The following is a 19,946-nucleotide window of genomic DNA, read 5'->3' as shown; positions in this document are numbered from 1 at the left end:
AAAAAAGCATCTCCTAGGACTGGGGCAAGGTTTGTGTGGGAGAAGGAGGAGTAACTTCATTGGGTTGTCACTAAAAAGTCCTAAAGCAGAGAAGTAGAACATGGTTGGAAAAGTAGGTTGAGGCCCCATAAAGGAAGGTCTTGAATGCCTACCTACCAAATAGAGTGAATGAAGAAAATCAACAGTCATGGAAGTGTTTGAAACACAGAAATGAAGTAGTACGATGAAATTGCAACCAGAGAGAAAGGAAAGCAAAACCAGGGATTTTGAGAAGGTAGAAGGGAGAAGATTTGAATGCGAAGGACAAGAGATAGGAAGGGATAAAAAAATGATTCGGGGTAACTGGAAGGGCATTCAGAAGGAGCAAACAGGTGGATGAACACCTTCTAGGGAAAAGATGTGGAATTAATTTGGGGATGTTCTGTGTTTGAGGTGAGGCATCCAGAAATGAGGGCCTCTAGTATGGCAAAAAGGACAGCCACGGAGACTTTGGAACAATCCTTAGGCCACTAATATTTGAAGGCTTGAAGTTGGCTGCTTCATCCACAGACAAGAGAAAGGCTGAGGGCAGAGCCTCTCGGAATTCATTCTTCTAGGAAGGGGAGGGAAGGAAAAAGACAGTGAAAGAGAGGGAGCACGGGGCCAGAAGTGACAAAACCCAGACTTCAGCTCCGTATTGGGCTCCCCACACCCTTACCGGGGTGGTTTTTCCAAAAGCCAAATATAATCACACCCTTCCCCTGCTGAAGACATTTTAATGCAATCTTTGTAAAGGTGTGGTCTGAAGACAACATGCATCAGAATTACCTGAGTGGTTGTCTCCAAAGGCAGACTTCCAGGCTCACCCGGGGGTTTATAAATTATATTCTTGAGGAACCCCTATTTCTAGAGTGGATACGAAAAGGAGAGGACAGAGGGAAGACTGGGGGAGAGGAGAGAAATGGGAGCACAGTGTCAGCAGCCTGGGATTCCTCAAAGTGAGATGTAACTCTATCAGGATCACCAGAAGAGTGAGTTAAAATGCCCATTTCTGAGTTCCCCCCAGACCTACGAAATGACGGTCTCTGGAGGTGGGGTCTAGGACGCATGCATGTTAAATGGTGGTACCAGCCTGACACCTCAGTGGGTTGCCACTCAGGCAGCCACAAAATCTGGAGCAGAGGGCTCTGTGCCATCAAGGAATGCGCAAACTGTAGGGGGTACAGTGCCTGGTCTAAGAAGATGGGTTGGAGAGGGAACCACGGTCCGTACCTAGTGGTCGCTAGGAGAGGCCACGGTACAAACTGAGGGGATGCCCCCCAAAATCAGAGTTGAAGATGAAAAAGCCAGGAAAAACCACTAAGGCATCTGTTACCCCGATCCCATTTTAGACCGGCCATTGGCTGCCCTGTGGTGGTAGCTCTGAGGTCTCTTCAAAAAACATCACCCCGCAACCATCACAAGGTCTCGTATAACCTCAAGATTCTCTGATTATTCCAGCCTTCGGTTTCCATTGATAATAATGCTTTTTCTCTTTTTCACAGCATATAATGATGCAAAGTTAAAAGGGCAGTATGGGCGCTGGATAAATTCTAAGGGTAGCAAGCGTAAGCTAATCTAAGAATACATTTTTAGAGTAGTGAGTCAGCTTTAGGATAAGACGTCAGGGGAGCAAGGGCAGGCACCTAGAGAAAGGCTGCATAAATACAGAATGTTGTTTTTTAACATGTTCAGCAGCCACCAGGCATCTCTGGATTACAAAGCTCCACGTGACATTTCCTTCAAAGTCCAAACAAGCCCATGGAGGATGGTGTTTCAGTAAATGTCAGTGTCCCGGGGCCTGTGGAATTGTTGGCAACACAGCAACAGGATGTGGGGGAGCCAGAAGATTAGGTGGAGAGACCAGGAAAACAACAGGAGGGTTAGCAACTCTCCCAGATGCTGCTGGATAGGAAATCCCATGGCCAGTCCCACCAGACTTGCTTGCTTTTTTTTTTTTTTTTTTTTTTTTTTTGACACGTAAAGGCTCCATCTTGCTACATCTCCAAAGCCTTACGCAGTCAAGAGGGGCCAAATCCCTCCTACCAAGAGCAGTAGTGACGGTGCTCCCTAGCAACAACGACATCGCAGTTCCAAGGCCTTGTTTCTTCCATGGCTCAGGAAGTGTGTTGAAGGCAGGAGTTTAATAAAGAAACAACCTTCACAACAGGGAATGGAACAGAAGTTTTCCTGGACTCCTGCTGCTTCCTCATCCTGCTATCCTTGTCAGAGCCCAGCACTGGCTCCATAAATCAAATCAAGGGCAGAGAACTTTTTCTTCTGACCCCTGACCCACAGGAGAAAAAGCAAAAGTCAAGTTCACCTAAATAAAAAGTTATCTTTTTCTTCTCCAAGAGGAACACGTGTACAATTTTCTATTCATCTGGTTTTTAAATGAAAAAGTTGCATTACGCTTGCTTGTGACCTTTTTTCTCCTCAACCTCGTTCTGCATGATCGCCAATTAACAGAAGGAGGGCAAAGGAGGAAGGAGGGAACAGAGAAGCTGAAGCTAGAACAAGGATTGGGTGAGAAAGACAAAGAGATGGATATTTGCACAGTGACAAAGGCACGAGGTAGAAAGATGGGGTTGGAGACCACTAGGGACAATGGTAGAAGGATTCTCTGAGTGTCTTGGTGCCTTTGAAAAGTGGATGAGCATTGTACCAGGTAAAAAAAAAATCTAGTAATTTTAACTCTTTTCTGCATTATGAGATCACATTTCCACCTTTATTTTCAAATTTCAAAATTGAGTTGTTTTTTTTTACTATTTTTTTAAAAATTTTTCAAAATTGAGTTTTAAAGAAGGCTTTATTTTCTCACAGAATCTGAAAGGCTTTGCAGAAGAAGAAAGAAAGAAGAAGAAATCTATCTCTTACCAATCTACGTATCTTAGAGTCTAAAACAAAATGGTCAATTGTCACTCCTCTTTGTGTATAGAATTTACTGAGGCTCGACTTTTCTGTGTGTATTGTGCTTTTTAAATTTTTGTCTTTAAATTTCTGAAAAAAAAAAAAAGCCCTATGATGAAAACCGATGTTATTTGGCCTTACGAACTGCGGCGAGCAGGGGGCGGGGCTTCTTGGAAGAAAGAGAGGAGAACCTGCCTGTGGTGAACGCAGGCTGGGTACCAGCCACACAGCTAGCCGCTCTTCCAGACAGCTTTATTGAGACACAATTGACACACAATAAGTCGTTCATAGTTAACACGCGTGTTCTGCAGAGTTTTGACACATGGCTACATTTACGAAACCATCAACTCGGTCGGGATAACATTCCTTATTAGCCACTGTCCAAAGTTTCTCCAAGTGCCTTTCTAATGCCTCCCTCACCCAATCCCTCTCCTCCTGCTCCAGGCAATCACTCTTCTGCTTTCTGTCGCTGATGATTAGTTTGCGTTTTCGAGAATTTTATATAAATGGAATCATACAGTCTGAACTCACATTCATCTGGCTTCTTTCACTCCAAGTCATTATTGTGAAATTATCTAACTTGGTGCCTATATCCCCACTTGTTTCCTTTTCAATGCCGAGTGTTTTGTTACCACATTAAGCCTTAAGCCAGTGGTGGACATTTGAGTAGTTTCCCAGTTTGGGCTCTATAAATAAAGCTACTATGAACGTTCCCATACACGTTTTTATGTGCAAATACACTTTCACTTCTCTTGGGGGAGTACCTAGAAGTAGAGTGGTTGGATCCTATGATAAGTTTAGGTTTGACTTTTTAATAAATGTCAAGACATTTTCCAAAGTGGTTGGACCATTTTCAATTCCTGCCAGTGTATATAAGAGGTCTGGTTCTTCCACATCCTCATCAACAGTTGATATGGTGTCTTTTGTTAAAGGATTTATTTATTTATTAATTTTTGGACAGAGAGAGAGAGAGCACAAGCAGAAGTAGAGAGAGAATCAGGCTCCCAGAAGAGCAGGGAGCCCCACGTGGAAGTCAGTCCCAGGACCCTGGGATGATGACCTGAGCCAAAGGCGGTTGCTTAACCAACTGAGCCACCCAGGCACCCCTTGATATGGTGTCTTATTGTTATTTTCATTTGCTTTTCCCTAACCACTAATGGGATTGGTCATCTTTTCATGTGCTTATTTGCTATGTGTATATGTTCTTTGGTGAAGTATCTGCTCTAACACTTTTGCCATTTTTACTGGGTTTTGGTTTCATTATTTCATTCTGAGACTTTTCTCCCCAAATCTCTATCATTCTGTACTTTCTGCTATTCTCTGCCTTACCTTCATTCCTTTAAGTGTTAGAGAACAAGACTGAGTCTCAGCTCTTTAAACGTTTTCAACATTTATTATCTTGCAAATATTTCTGGATTCTGGATGTGAGTCTTTTACTTGGCTACAAGTCCTGCATATGGTTTACAAAGATTTTCTCCTAGTCTAGAGGTTGTCTTTTCATTCTCTTTACAGTGTCTTTCCAAAGCAGAAGTTTTTATGTTTGGGGAATTCCAGTTTCCCAATATTTTTATGGACCATGTTTTGGGGATTATATCCAAGAAATCTGTGACCACTTCAAGTGTTTTAACCTTATTAATTGGCAATAATTTTAAACATCCAGAAATGTTGCAAAAGATAGTGTAAAGCGTATGTGTATAACAACCTTCACCGGATGTCACCTCTTGTCAGTATTTTGCCTCATTTGCTCTACCATTTACTTCTCTCTCTCCACCCTGTCCCCTCTTTCCCTGAACCACTCAGAGGTCAGTTACATACGTCATGTCCCTTTAACCCTAAATACTTCAGTGTATGCTTCTATCAGGAGTTATCAACTTCATAAATTTACATTGATATACTAGATAAACTATTTTTATCCAATCTACCATCCATATACCCACATTGAACTTTTTCCAGGTTCTTGGACAACATCCTTTATAACATTTCCCTTCCTCTGTACAGAATTTAGTTTAAGATCAGGTATTGCATTTAGTTGGATATTTCATTAGCCTCCTTTAATCTGGAACATTCACAAACTTTCTTCATTTTTTTTATGACATTGACACATTCAGTGTTCCTTTTTCGGGGGTTTAACTGACACAATTATCTTCAAGCTATGCCTTTTAGGCTGGAATACGACATAGGCATTGTGATCTTCTCAGGGCATCATATGGAAAGTACACAATGATCTGTTCATCATTAGTGATGTTAATGTTGATCACCTGGCCCAATAGTTGTCCAATTTCTCCACTATCTAGTTATGATTCTCCCCCTGCAACTAATAGGCAGCCTGAAGGGATACACTTTAATTCCATGCAAATATCCTGCTCCTTGCCAAAATTTCCACCTAGGTTTAACAACCATTATTTTAGTTTTACCCAATCTTTATTGTGATGCTTACATCACGCTGACTTTTCAACTCCACATTTACCAGTCAGCATTCAGCATTCAACTGTAGGCAAGGGCTTTGCCTCTTCCAGAGTCCTTTATTATTTTTTAAATGTTATTTATTTATTTATTTATTTGTCAGAGAGAGAGAGAACACAAGCAGGCAAGGTGGCAGGTAGAGGTAGAGAGAGAAGCAGGCTCCTGGCTGAGCAAGAAGCCCGATGTGGGACTCGATCCCAGGACTCAGGACCTGAGCTGAAGGCAGCGGCTTAACCAACTGAGCCACCCAGGTGTCCCCAGAGTTCTTTATTATTGATAAGTTCTCATAATTTTCCACTTTCCCCACAATGGTTTATAATTATTACTTAGATATCTTGAGGCTCAAATTGTCCCTTTGCTGGTGGGAGCTCCTCCAAGCTAGTGCCTGTGTCTTTATGACAGCCTCCCCCTGCCCCCATTCTGGTTATATTTTGAGCAACCCATCGCTTTCTGACATGACAAGATGTCCCATGCTCATCTTGTACCTTCCCTGTCCTAGCCTTAGAATCAGCCATTTCTCCCTTTCCCTAGTGCCTTTAGGTGGAGAATGATGTTATACGCTAGGGTTTTGGCTCAGGTTTTTAAAAAGTTCCAGTATTTATTAATTTTTTAAACAAATTTTTTAAAAAGGATTTATTTACTTGAGAGATAGAGAGTTTGAGCAGGGGAGCAGCAGAGGGAGAGGGAGAGAATCTTAAGCAGGCTCCACACCCAGCACAGAGCCTGACCTGGGGCTCGATTTCCCAACTCTGAGATCATGATCAGAGCTGAAACCACCAGTCTGACACTTAAATGACTGAGCCACCCAGGGGCCCCTCCAGTATTTATGATCTCACAAATCGTTAGTTTCTAGATGCTTGGTCTAAAATACTTGTTTGGAGGGTGACTGCCTAATACGATTGTATAGTTTTTAAACACATGTTTTCTACAATAATGCCGTTAATCTCAATTGTCTGCCGTCTGACCTCCACACAGAACCTGAGACAGCAGAGCTACAAGAGCCCTTTGTGACTGGCCACTTCAGTACCTCGTTTTAGAGCTGAAGGGACTGAGGCTCAGACAAGGTAAGAGTGTTACCTAAGATCATAAAATCAGCCAATAGTAGCTATCATCTGGTTTCTGTCCACTGTTGTTTTCTTCTTTAAAAATTTCAGTTTTTTCTTTTAATTCTGGTATAATTAACATACAGTGTTATATTAGTTTCAGGTATACAGTATAATGACTTCACAATTCTATACCTTGCTTAATGCTCATGATGGTTAATCCCCTTCACCTATTTTCCCCCACACCTCCAGCTCTGGTAACCATCAGTTTGTTCTCTCCAGTTAAGTGTCTGTTTCTTGATTCATCTCTCTCTCTCTCTCTCTCTCTCTCTCTCTTTTTTTCCTTTGCTCACTTGTTGTGTTTCTTAAATTCCACATATGAGTAAAATGACATGGCATTTGTCTTTCTCTGATTGACTTATTTAACTTTATTGTCTAGTTCCATCCCATGTAGTTGCAAATGGCAAGATTTCATTCTTTTTAATGGCTGAATAATATTCCATCAGAGAGAGAGGGTGTGTGTGTGTGTGTTACTCTTCTTTATCCATTCATCTGCTGATGGATACTTGCGCCACTTCCATAATTTGGCTATTGTAAATAATGATGCCATAAGCATTGTCTAATGTTACTCTTTACTTGCTACATTTTCTCTCTCTCTCTCACACACACACACACACACACACACACACATACACACACACCCCATAACACAGTACTTTTTAAATCAAAATACTTGAGTAAAGAAAATCATTATGAGTTCCTCAAAGAATATAAGCATAGTTAAAAGCTACACACTTTGTAGAATTCTAGTCTGGGTATAAGCTGTCCACCAAGGGGTCGGCACTGGCACAATTTCTTTAATAACTCTATTAATGACTTTAAAGAGGAGGACAGCCATCCCCCAGCTGTGACCCCTTTAGAAAACATAGATCTAGAGCCATTATTTTAATTAGCTAAGTCCGCAGTAGCCTGTCAACTGCTTTTGCCTCCATTTGCCCAAAAAGGTTCTAGAAATTGAGGGAGTCTGGGGGCTCCTGGGTGGTTCAGTCAGTTTAATGTCTGCCTTAGGCTCTGGTTGTGATCTCGGGGTCCTGGGATCGATCCCCACGTTGCAGGTCCTGCTCAGCAGAGAACCTGCTTCACCCTCCCCTTCTGCCTGTGGCTCCCCCTGCTTGTGCGCGCATTCTCTCTCTCTCTGTCAAATAAATAAAATTAAAAAAAAAAAAAAAGAAATTCGGGGAGCTTAACCAACTTGTCCAAGATTAACAGGTGAACTGATAATAAATAGGGAGCTGGTGTCTCTAGATCCATATCTCTGTAACTCCCTGTAACTCCCTCCCTGCTGCTCACCTCCGCAGCATGGGGGGCGGGACCCCTACCTGGGCCGTCCCCTGAACTGACTGTATAGACTAGTTGGGGAGAAGCGGCAGATCCAGAGAAATGAAGAACTGCCACCAGTCACTGCCTTTGGCTGACACGAATGTCTGAGGCTGGCAGGGAGCCGGAAACAGAGAAGTTATGATGTGCTGCCGCATGTGCCTATGGGATGGGAAGTGCAAGTCTGTGCAATCCCCTTGGTTGGAGGAATTTAGGATCAGCTACATAATCTCTCTGGAGTTCCTCAAGTGAAATCTACCTGGAATTAGCCCACGCAGTAGCTCTTGGAAACTGCAGATCATAGAGCTCTTGAAGGGTGGTGGGCGGGATGATGTTAGGGAAATTGCCTAGAGTTCTATTGCCCAGTAACTGTTGTCTGGAGATTGAATAAACAATACGGCTCTCGCATATGTATACTCCTTTTCTTCAAATACATCTCGATGTTGTGACTGATACAAATTTGTAGTAGGGTTTTGTTTTGTTTTGTTTTTTGTCATTGTGCATTTTCTCATTTAACAGATAGCCAACATTCAAAATGTTATTATGGAGAACGACAACTTTTTTTGATGCTCACATTCTAAAGGGCCACTGACCTCTGGACTATACGATCACCATTTCCTTATGCAAAAGAATATTCTCTCACTCAGAAACACGTTTCAGAATAATTTTTCAGAATCCACTCCCACCCGTGAAATAGCAAATAAATTGTTCAGGGATATTCAGGTTCATAAAAAAAAACAAAACCAAAAACAGAACACATCAGAGAGAGAGTTCTGAAAAGTGCAATAGCATGATTAAATAAGAGATGGATTACAGAGACTTCTTACAAAGAAAATGGAAGTGGACACGAGTTTGAATAAGCACCGGCAGGGGATAAACAGGGAGGGGCTGAGAGCTTCATGATTACCTAGGAGATGTAAGTGCCAAGAATACAGAAGTATTATTTTGCTGCATACAAGCAAGAAGTAGCCTATCTGGGATTAAAATAGGGAAAAGCAGGAAATTTGCATTTCCCACAGGTCCTTCCTATTTCATAGCGATCACGACACAATGAAATTCAGAATAGAAGAGCAAAGAAATAAATCCATTGTGCATTCAATATTTGGAAAGAGGAACCATGGAAAAAATGTGGACGTCAAGGAAAAAAACTGAACAGGGGAGTTGGTACATGTAATAATTTATAGGATGTCTGAAGACTATTTTAAAACAAGCTATTGGAATCTCTCAGAACAAATGTATGACAGAGTTCAAAATTATCATATGCTTGGAAAGAAATCCCAGTCTGGCTTGATGGGTTGTGAAGGATTGCCAACGTTTTTTGTTGTTGTTGTTTAATTTTAATTTAAAAGGGGGGCATAAGGGGCACCTGGGTGGCTCAGTGGGTTAATCCTCTGCCTTCGGCTCAGGTCATGATCCCAGGGTCCTGGGCTCGAACCCCACATCGGGCTCTCTGCTCAACAGGGGGCCTGCTTCCTCCTCTCTGCCTGTGTCTCTGCCTACTTCTGATCTCTGTCTGTCAAATAGATAAAATCTTTTTTTAAAAAAGGGGGGGGCATAACATAATATTTATCAACTTCACCATTTTAAATGTACAGTTCCTTAAGGTTAAGTACACTCACAGGGTTGTGAAAAAATCTCTAGAATTCCTCCTTTTGCACATCTGAAACTGTGTACCCATTAAACACTAACTTCCTTTTTCCTCTTCCCCATAACCCCTGGCAGCCACTGTTCTACTTTCTGTTTCTCTCAGTTTGACTATGTTAGATACTTTATATAAGTAGAATCTCACAGTTTTGGGTTTTTTGTGACTGGCTAATTTTATTTCGCATAAGGTCCTCAAAGTTCCTCCATTTTATAGCATGTGACAGGATTTCCTTCCTCTTTCAGGCTACATACTATTCCATTGTATAGACCACATTTTGTTTATCCATTCATACATGGGTGAGCATTTGGGCTGCATCCACCTCTTAGATATTGTCAATAGAGCCTGTCAGTGTTTTTGACTTTTTCATCTGATGCTTAATCCATTTGTACAAATACATATAATGTGTGCTATTCTGTCTGAACTCAAGGGACAGAGGATTTACAGTCCAAATCTGGTCTTTTCCCCTCTTAAGTAAACAACCCATACACAGACACATACATACATACATACATACACACACACACACACACACACAGTCCCACCAGGAAAAGCCAAAAGAAACAATCAGGCAAAACCAACGCTGAATATTCAAGTGTCCTATCACCAAACAGCAGTAGACCCAGTGGATACCTGTTAAACTCTAGGGTCTTAAAGTTATGCTTTGTCTTGAAAAGAGATGAGATTTTATGTTCAAATAGCACAGATTCTATTTATTTAAAAATATCACAGATTTTAAAATATGAATTCTAAGGGCACCCGGGTGGTTCAGTCAGGTTAAGCATCTGCCTTTTGCTCAGGTCATGATGTTCGGTTCCTGGGATCGAGCCCCGCGTCAGGCTTCCTGCTCAGCGGGGAGTCTTCATCTCTCTCTCTCTCTCCCTCTGACCCTTCCCCCACTCCTGTTCTCTCTCTCTCTCTCTCTCAAATAAATAAATTTAAATAAAATATTTAAAAATATATAAAAAATAAAATGCAAATTATCTGTAACTTCTTTATCTATTATATAACTCTGTTTTCCGAACTGTGGGATAATATATCCTAGATAGAATTCAGGTCATTTTAGTAATTACTTTCTTCTAGAAACAGTGGTTGCCAATCCTCGTCAAGCATTAGGATCTCCTAAAGACCTTAAGAATCTGGACTGTTGATTCCCATCCCTGGCCCCTAAATCAAAAGCTCCAGGGTGGTAAAGGCCCCAGCCAGAATGACCCATGGACGTCATCAAGCCCTCATTTGTTATCTTGGGGTGAACGCCCTTCCAAGGAACCCCTGTCTTCTTCTTTATCAGCCACGGGTGTAACTATTTTATTTCACTGTGGCTCTATTGCATTTCTAGGGCTTCTATCCAGTCAGCCCCCTATAAGTCTGGACTTCCCCTTCTGTGCCCACTGCCCATGGCTCTCCACAGCCATATTTGGCCTGTCCTGTTACTAACCTCCAGTGTGGTGTCTCCTGTTCCCTTCTGTAGAGCTATGCCTCTGTGATCTTCAAGGTAACAATTAGACAACACATCACTGAGATGTGCCAATAGGTTGCCCCTCTGCCCCCGAGGGACAAGTTCCTTTTGCAGAGGTTTCCAATGACCATGCCTTTCACTTTGGAGTCTCTCTCTTTCTTTCTCAAAACCAGTACCACTTTGGTTGCTTCATCTGGGAAATAGACCATAGAATAGATGAGAAAGGGAGGGAGAGAAAGATTTAATATCTTTCTCATTATGTTTTAAATCATCGAGTCCCTGGCCTACACTCACCCATACCCAGCTACAGATGTTCTCTAAATTGTCACATGGTTGTCATTTTTCCCCCTCCCCTCAATGTTCCCAAACTAACAGGATGTTAAATGAGAAAATGCCTCTCCATAAAATTTGCTTATTTTACTATTTGTCTCCCTCAACGTAGCATCCTTCTCATCATCTGTAATGTGTAATCAATTGCATACCCCCGGGAAGGTTGTTCATTGGTCATTTACATGATTGAAGAATGGAGAAAATGAGACACTTCAAAGAATAGAGGTGTTTTAATAACCTCCCATTTAAATCTCTTCTCACTATCTACCTCCTACTGTCATAAAGTAACAAAAAATCACTACTGTCACCCTCTCTCTGGAAGGAGGTTTTGCATTTTCCCTTATGTGATACAGTATTTTATTTATTAAGAATGCTAGAACTATGCCAGGCCATTAAACCCTATGGGAATCCCTGTTCCTGCTGAAACAGGAAGATCACCATGGAGACATCTCTGCTCCACTGGATGATCAACAACAGCTGTTGAGCCAAGCTTGGGAGCCCTCTCAGACAGCTCATCACACAAACTGCATTAGGTAGAACCAAAAATGCCGCATCTCACTTAGTGTCATAAGAATTAGACATTTTCCGGTAGCTTTGCCTTGAAATCAGAGTAGTCAACAGTTCCCAGAATCTTTCGTACCTATTCGAAATTCCCTGACCTTCAGTGACTGCTCTTGCTATCAGTTCTTTGGATGGAATTCCTGTGTAATCAATCTTCACCTGAACGTTCACCCCAAGCCCTAAGCTTAGCAGTCTGGGGAAAGCAAGAAGGTGTGTGTGGGGGGGTGGATCATCTTCAAAGGACAACTTGGAGTCCTTGCTTCTTTGCTCTTAGATGACACAAATACATGGCTTCTGCCAAATATACACTCAGCCTTAGAAGAATATCAGACTTGCTGTGGAACGTGTTGGGACCTGCTTGCTCCCCAAAAGCATGCTGAACCTTGCAGACCTAAGCTGAACTGACAGCCAGCAAGGAACCAAATGACCTCAAGCGTGCTATAAGAGTTGGTAAGCAATTAATTAGGGCCGTATAACATTTACAAGGAGCTCTGATCCCTGGCTGATTCATTTGTAGACCTCACCACTTCCGCTGGCCTTTGTATTCCGTCCTTGTGACCAGCAGCCCAGGCTCTACTACCTTTACTGAGAGTGAGTTTCTTCTGTTGGTAGGGAAAAACGTGGTACTGGAAAGTGAAAGTGATGGAGTTCATCTCAGAAATACTAGTGAGTCAGATTTCACTTCAGAGACATGAATTCTTAACTACCTACAGGGTCTGGTTGCAGACTTGAAGCAGAGGTGGAGTCTGGGTTCTTTGCTATGATATCAAAGAAGAACAAGAAACCCCATCTTCTCATAAATAGTGTCCCCACAAAAGGATTGTCGTGAGAACATCACTGCATAATTTAAGGATACCTTAAAAGAAATCTTCCCAGATGACTCTCTAGTGGTGTAGCTTTGTACTAGGCACTTCTATAAATGAGATTTAATTTTTTAAAAAGTTTCAGGGATCTTGAGACACATGATAAGGTAGTGTGGGTGAAGATAAAAATGGAGTAGAAAAGTAATAAAGTTCTAAAACAAACATGTGTTAAAAAAAATACAGTCAATGTGGAAAACACGTTAATAGGGAAATGAAGAACACTCCTATTTTCTCGATAAACAATGCAATCAGAATCTTCTCCAAATGAATATAACAATGTGGACAAACCTACAAATTTCAAGGGCTCCTCATGAGAAAATGAACACAACCTTAAAAAGATATTCAGCTAAACCAATCTGTTATATGAAAAGTTGAGCAGATCCTCAATCCAACTGTTGAGTAATTGATGAAAATCAACTCAAAGCTTTGGGCTGTAAGAATGAGAGCAAATCAAGCTAAGTATGAAGATAGGGTTAGTTTCAAAAGGAAGTTCCTAACTGGGGCACCTGGATAGCTGAGTTGGTAGTCTGACTCTTGATCTTGGGGTTGTGAGTTCAAGCCCCCTGTTGGGTGTAGAGATTATTTAAAAGTAAAATCTTTTTTTTTTTTTTTTAAGGAAGTTCCTAGGTTAAAAGTGTGAGAAATAGCTCTAAGATTCAAGTTTAAAAACCCACAATCATAAACAAGGGAAGAGTCGTGGATATTTTTTGATTGCAAAAACAAACAGAAAAAACATATATGCACCCTAATATCAAATTGGTCAGCACAAACCTTGCAACTCAGAGGAAGACCAGTCCCAATAAGAGTAAACACTGAGTGGGCGCTATATCATCAAAGTTCAACGCACACCCAAGGGATATTTTAGCGAAGATCAAAGACAAAAATCTGAAAGGAAGTAAAGCATAGAGAATTCTTACAATGTCAAAATAAGCATATTGCTCTAATTCAAGATATAGCATGAAAGATGTTACAAAAAGGACAGGAAATGAAAGAGGTGACAAAAGTCCTGGTCATTGCAAAATGTTGAAGACTACTGGATCGCTGACTCAAGACAAAGGTGATATTTTACCTGCTAGGTTGCCCATACTGGGATTCTATAAAGCTAAGAATAGGATTGGCTTTATGGGTGTGTGATTTGTGCAGTCACACGGAGCATCACACTTGGAAGAGCCCTGCAATTGGTTTAATGCTTGCCTGTTGCCATCTTGAAGTTCTTTTTTTTTTTTTAAGATTTTATTTATTTATATGAGAGAGAGAGAGAGAGAGAGAGAGAGAGCACAAGGAGGAATGAAAGGGAGAAGCAGACACCTTACTGAGCAGCGAGCCCGATGCAGGGCTCCACCCCAGGACCCTGAGATCACGATCTGAGCCAAAGACAAACGCTTCACCGACTGAGCCACCCAGGTGCCCCACTATCTTGAAATTCTTAATAGTTTCTGAACAAGTGAGCTCCTATTTTCATTTTGTTCTGGGTCCCATAAATTATAGAGCTGTCCTAGCTAAGTTCACACCCAAGAAATTTTTGAGAGTGGGGAAAAAGAGAAGCAAAGGTGAAAAACAGGCCTAATAAGTACAAATGTAATGAAAAGTTGCTCTTATTCCCATGTTCTAGTTTCTGTTCAGTTCTTGAAACTAATGGTCTATGTGTTAGAAAAGTCATCCTAGATAAAAGACCTGAATCTGATATTTTCCCATTCTCTTGCTGTTAGGGGATTTTGTTTTGTTTGTTTTTATGAGTCACATCATAAAATCCAGTTTCTAATATTTTGGTACTGAAAATGGATTTACAATAAAAGACCTCCATCAATTCTATCATTAAGTGCTATTTGAAGATTTAGAACCCACACCAGGAATGGAAATGGTTGGAGTCACCTTAGCACAACTGAAGAATTTCTAAAGGAAAAACTTGATGTAGTTGTGTTACAAGAAATGCACAGCAAATTGTCCTCCCAGCTACTACTGAATTATAAATAGTTTAAACATCAATTTGTTGCTTCAGGGATCTCCAAAGCAAGAGGTGCTACCATTCTAATTGCTGAAAAATTCCCATTTGATGTCCAAAGGCTTGAAACAAAGCCTGATGGGTAATGTCATCTTAGCCAAAGGCAATCAGCTAAACAAATCATTAACAAGATGCTCACTTTAAGTGCTGTGTGCCCCCAAAAGGCATTTTATAGCTCAATCCTTTGAAAAATTACATAAAATTTGGTGACAGGCGATGGATAACCAGCAGATTCTCTAAAGTCCTACCAAATACAAAGCTAGATCCAGCTTCCTTTTCTGTCACTAATACGGAAGCAAGGCACTAGGGATTCTTACCTTGTAATCTCAAGCTGTGGAGTACACAGACCATCAGCAGGAGAGTATTTTTTTTATTCAGCCGTCAACAAAATTACTCAAGATGGCATGATAACCTTCTCAGTTTGTGCATGTCTGTGTCCAACATGGCCTGGGTTTCTATTTCCAGAAGGCATTTAATGTAACCGTGAAACGGATCTGACTATTGCCATCTCCAAGTGTGTAAAGCTCTGAAAAAAGAAAATCTTTGTTTTTGGTTGGAGAGAGAGAACACCTGCAGGACTTCCCTATAATTCTCCATAATAACAGTAATAAAGGCCAACATGTATTTTGTGCTAAACCTATGTCAAATATTTTGCCAGCATTAGCTCCCTGAATCCTCACAACCTGCCTTTACAGATGAGAGAGCCAAGCACAGCTAAGACGCACCATGAGTAAGTGGTAGAGGCAGATTTGCAAGGAAGTCTAACTCAAGCTTCTGCTTTTTTTAATTGAATTATAATTGACAAATAATATTGTAGCAGTTACATATATACAACGTATTGGTTCGATATGTGTATACATTAGGAAATGCTCACCTTCAAAAATCTAATCACCATCTGTCACTATACAAAGTTATTGCAAGATTATTAACCAGTCCATTCCACTGCATCTCAGCAAATGGCTAGAGATACCATGAGCTGAAAGAGAGAGGTATACTTCCTATTGGGCAGGTAGGCTTTAAAATAATTAAGTCAGAAACAACCACTTAAATACCTATGAATGTTGTCATTTCTATGCTCAAAAACTTTTTATTGCCTGGCATAACAATTTCTTACCTGGAATTCACAACCCTGTATCATCTGAACCCAGCCACATTTCTAGACTCATTTCTTTCAACTCCCACATATTTTCTGACTCAATTATTAATTGAACAACAACAACAACAAAGAACCCCAAACCATCAGAGCTCCACTCGTTAGCCCCTCAGTTGTTGAAAACAAAATACCTTCCATCTTCCTTCCCTGACCACTAGTAGGCTTAAGCAGTTAGGGAGAACCAACCAATTGCTTCCTCAGAGTTTGCCACCAGGAGTCCTTGAGAACTGTTTAAGTCAAACTGTTATTATGGAGAGAAACACATACAATTGAAGAAATTATTTCATTCAACAAACATTTAGTGGGACTGGGCTGGGTCCTAAGGATAAAAGCAAACGAGGCCTCTACCCTCCAAGAGTCTTCAGTCTAGAATATCATCACCTCTTCCAATTGGTTCCCTAATGTTTTTACCTTTGTAGTTACATTTCTTGAAATGTCTCTTGGACTTTATCTCCCATTCCATCCATAAGTCAGTGCAGTTTACCATTTCCCTGATAGTGAAACCTTTCTTACCAACTATCTCTCCCACTTTTAAAAAAATATTTGATTTATTCATTTGAGACAGAGAGAGAGAGAGAGAATGAGCAGGGGAGAGAGGCAGGGATAGAGGGAGAAGCAGGATCCCCGCTGAGCAGAGAGTCCAACATGGGTCTCCATCCCAGGACCCTGGGATCATGACCTGAGCTCAAGGTAGATGTTTAACCATCTGAGCCACTCAGAGCACCCCCCCGGCACTTTTTAAAGTATAAATCCAATAGACCTATTTGGTTTTATTTGTTAACATCTCTCGAATAGTTGGTCTTATTGATCTCATCTCTCCCCTTCATATTGCCTCTTCTCCCCCCTTTTATTATTCTTGTTTAATGTTCTTCTGGGTCTTCTCTTTGTCGTCCCCTTCTTGATCACCCATATGTGTTCCTCTTTAGGTAGTGGTATGACCCAAGTTTCTGCTTTTAGACCTTTTCTATTCTTACTCTACATAATTATTTTTCCAAGTCTGGCTCTGGGAACACATGGGGGTCATGCGTCATCACCACCGAAAGCACTCAGTAAAAATGTAAATGTCATTGCCCCTTACTGTCTCAGAAACTCACAGCACCCATGAATCTACATTTCAATTCAGCACCCTAGATGATCCAGATATACTCTAAATATTGAAAATTATCATTCTATAGACACACTATCTTCTGAAATATGTCGGTCTTTCCTGTGGCTTCAAACACCAGCTACATACTGGATGTGGAGGCTGGTGAGTTTACAGTTGGCATACAGGGATGTTGAGAAAATTTCTTTGAGATGACTTCTAGTTTTTCTGTATTGTAAAGCAGAAGTTGAGGTCATATTCTGAAAATGAGAGCATAGGGTTGGAACGGAAATGAGAAAAGCAGTGGATCAGTGAAATACAGGCTTGTTGAATAGTGTGGAAGCCCCAGTTGAGACTGAAAATTAGAGAAGTGTCATATAATTCTTCTGTATTTTGGAGAGATTTTTTTTTCATCAACCTTTGTATAGACGTAGAGAGAGCAGATAGATTGACCGAAACGTCCAATTTTTGCCATGAGGTGTGAATAAAAAATTACAGTGCAAATAATTGAGGATACTAAAGAAATATAAAAGTTAGGATAATAGGATCAAAGCTACATTGAAATGGAAGTGATGAGAGAAGACCGATAGAGGTTTTGATGCTGCCAAAGTACAGGTCTAATGAGAGCAACATAATGAAAGAACAGGAAAAATGAATGGCCATTGTTAGAATGGGAAATCTGAATTTAAGAATTCAAAAATAAAGCAGTTTCGGGAAATGACAGAGTCCAAGTGTTGACACGCAAGTGGGTAGCCGAAGTGGAGACTGGACGAAGATTGAGAACTAGAGAGTCCTGTGTGTGGAAAGGTTGTCCATTGCGAACACTCGAAGTCACCAAGGATGATGGTGACTGGACTTGGAATGGAGAAGGCTGTGAGTCAAGGTCTCCAGTGAAGAAGGAAGAGAGTGGCCAATGGCAGCAAAAGGGGTTGAGTATCTCCCCTACTGCAAAGCATTTTATTTCTTGAAGCACCGAATTCTTTCCTGTGGTATTCCAGATTTTTTTTTAAAGATTTTATTTATTTATTTGACAGACAGAGATAGCAAGTAGGCAGAGAGGCAGGCAGAGAGAGAGGGGGAAGCAGGTTCCCTGCTGAGCAGAGAGCCCGATGTGGGGCTTGATCCCAGGAACCTGAGATCCTGACCTGAGCTGAAGGCAGAGGCTTAATCCACTGAGCCGTCCAGGCGCCCCCCAGATTTTTCATATTTGGATACCAATATGAATTTCTAACCTGCCTGCCATGTATTCACCTTCACACGACCTCCATGTCAGCCTCAATATGCTGCTGCCATTCCCTAAATGAACACCACATCCTGCATTAGGAATTTCCTAATCCCTTCTGTGGACCCCGATAGTACATCATTGGAGCCATACCCATAATTTGGGGCTTTCATTACATGTGTTTGCATACATGTTTTCTCTCCTATGACTCTTTGATCCCAGGGATGATGTCATATGCTCCTCTGTAGCACCCATCTTAGCACAGAGTACAGTGCCTTTTGCATAGTAAACAACTGACAAGTACTAAATTTATCATTTCCAAAGGCATATTTTATGTTTATAACTATTTACACTAATTTTATAAATTGAACAAAAATTGATTAGGTTGGAAAATTGTAACTGGCATATGTTTGGACTAGTTGTAGAACTGATGAGTAAATTAAGCCCAAATGCATGTTTATTCACTCATCCTAAAAAAGGAATTTCCTTTTTATTGCTGGCAGATTCTGCAAGCTGAACAATGGCATAAGAAGAATCTGCACAGGGGGCGCCTGGATGGCCCAGTCAGTTGAGTGTCTGCCTCCGGCTCTGGTCATGATCCCAGGGTCCTGGGATGGAGTCCCCAGTTGTGCTGGGCTCCCTGCTCAGTTGGGAGTCTGCTTCTCTCTCTCCCTCTGCCTCCCCTCCACCCCCAATTCCCACTCGTTCTCTCTTTCTCCCAAATAAATAAATAAAATCTTTTTTTTTTTTTTTTAAAGAAGAATCTGCACGGAGTCTGCTTCCATAATATATGGGAGTTTCTGATCAGAGGCAAACAGTTGTAAGAGATTAAAACATTCCTGCAATTCAAGGTACAATAGTGATTTCCTAGAACGCTGGCTTCTCTTTAGAAAATGTTATTGACAACAATGTTTGAAGGCAATATAAATCCTATGAATACATCAAAGAATAATGTAAACAGGATGAGGTAACATCAAGTAAAGTGGGACATAAGTATCCTCTGTATTATGTTCCCTAAACATCTCAGGGCCTAATGCTCCTGGAATTTGTAAGTTATGTTAAGTAGCCTGGATTTTGTTTTTCTATTTAGTCGATTAATCATAATCTAATATATATGTATGTACACACATATATATTTACTATATTAGATTATAGAGATAGTATATATATTATATATGTACATATTTGGAATTGTTTTAATGAACATAATAATCTTTGACTTTTTAGTGCAGTATCATACTTATTGGAAATCTTAATTTAGATAAAATAGTTATATTCCCCTTTAGGATTTTTCTATGCATTCCAGGGAAATTCAGTAATTTATTCAGGAATAGCCTCTTCTCTCTCAGAGCAGTCCTGAAAACACAGGTCAAATCCAATGATAATGAAATCAGAGGGTCTGGCCTTTTATTGTCCACTCTTGCTTGAAATAAATAAGCTCCAGCTTGAGCTTTTAAAAACAAACTTTATGGAGATATAATTGACACCCTTGATGAGTTTGGATATCAGGATAGACCCATGGAACCATCACCACACTCTATGCAGTAAGCATCTCCATCCCTTTCAGAAGTTTCTTCCCACCCTACTTAATTATTTCTTTAGGTGATGAGGATGCGTGAAATAAGGGTTATTCTCTTAGCAAAGTTTGAAGTATACAATACAGTATTATTAGCCATCTAAAATAGTCGAACTCTTCAAAGCAGAAAGCAAAATCGAGGTTGTCGGGGGCTCTGGGGAGGGGAAAACGGGTTGCTATTGGTCGAAGGATGCCAAGTTTCAGTTATGCAAGATGAGGAAATCCCATGGCTCTACTTCGAGC

Source organism: Mustela erminea, chromosome X (genome assembly GCF_009829155.1).
Source record: "Mustela erminea isolate mMusErm1 chromosome X, mMusErm1.Pri, whole genome shotgun sequence".
NCBI classification, from domain to species: Eukaryota; Metazoa; Chordata; class Mammalia; order Carnivora; family Mustelidae; genus Mustela; species Mustela erminea.
This window is presented reverse-complemented; position numbering follows the sequence as displayed.